Here is a 1595-nt window from a genome sequence, read left to right as displayed (position 1 = left end):
TTGTTTCTTGAGATCTTCTAAAGTGGTTTCAGTTCTGGATTTGTTTTGCTGCGGCGTTTATTTGCGCTGGTCGCCAACTTTGACAACCAGTGTATATGATATGCTGCTTTGTTCCCTATATTTGCACTGGAGGCGAACTTTGATGCCCAGTGGATGTAATATGTGTAACAACCATGATAGCCTAGCATAAGTTGCTTGCTTATTTATTTCCTTGTTGTCTTGTTTATTTGTTTGCTTGTAGTCAGTGCAGTTCTTTTTAAAACTAGGCCACAATAACCATGGGCTATTATTTACCGTAGTGACACTGGGCCTCCTACGGGCCGTAGAAACAGTGGGCCTTCTACGGGCCGTAGAAACAGTAGGCCTTCTACGGGCCGTAGAAACAATGGGCCTTCTACGGGCCGTAGAAACAATGGGCCTTCTACGGGCTGTATCATCAATGGGCCTTATACGGGCCGTATGACCATAATGGGCCATCGTTAATAGGCCGTATTTGATGACACTATGAAAACGGCCCAATGTATTAACAGACCACAAACGGGCCGATGTAACCACGGGCTGAATTTGGCCCACAAGGTGAAAATGACAGTAACGGGCCGTAAGTAAACGAATGCTAGAAATGAGCCCAAGAATAAATGTGCTCTGAGAAGCCCGAAAGATAACATTTGCTGGAAACGGCCCAACTGAATAACGGGCCCTTAATGGGTATAAAGTGATATACTGTTCATCACGGGCCAGTTTCACCACGGGCCGTTAGTGGGTGTAAAGTGATACACTGTTCATTGCGGGCCAGTTTCACCACGGGCCGTTAATAGGCCAAGAGTTACATAGGGCCTCATATGGGCCGAAAGACGTCATGGGCCATACATGGGCCAAAACTGAAAACGGGTTGGAATCATATTGGATGGCCCAGATGATGCTACTGGGCCTAATTCGGATATGGCGTAACGGGCCTTGGGTTAGCGGGCTGTAAATGGGCTATATGCGAACATGCCATTAACAGGCTTTCCATGGGCCGGCCCGCCACCTTTTGACCAAGTCAAACGGGCCGGCCTTTTCACAGGAATGGGCCTTTGTTGGGCCGTGCCACATGTCGACGTATCACAGGCGCCTTCTGTCCAATGAGTGGATGACATCTGTCCCAACGGTGAGCCGACACGTGTTTCCTCCAGCCAATGATGATTTTACATGTGGAAAATCCCCATTGGTCGGGGCTGTTAACGGGTTATCGGATCCAAAACCCGCCCCGATAGCTTAACGGCGTTCCGTTACGGTGGTTGCCACGTGTCGGTCACCCTTGACGAAAGCAGTTCTATGACGCGCGATTTATCGTCATGGAAGTGGACACTTTCGTGATGATAATTTTGGTAATGTCATCGAACACTTCTACGACAGCACAAGTATGACTATCTTGATTCTGTCATAAATTGGTCATGGATGTACATGCATGACAAAAAACGCGACCTACTATGACAAACACATATCATCACGGAAGTGTATTTTTTTGTAGTGATGTCACTTCGGATGGAGCATCGACCAACGCCTCGTCAGATCTGGCCACTCTAGACCAACACCTCTAGCAGCCCGGGCAGCCT

This window comes from Triticum dicoccoides, chromosome 7B, assembly GCF_002162155.2.
Source record: "Triticum dicoccoides isolate Atlit2015 ecotype Zavitan chromosome 7B, WEW_v2.0, whole genome shotgun sequence".
NCBI classification, from domain to species: domain Eukaryota; kingdom Viridiplantae; phylum Streptophyta; class Magnoliopsida; order Poales; family Poaceae; genus Triticum; species Triticum dicoccoides.
This window is presented reverse-complemented; position numbering follows the sequence as displayed.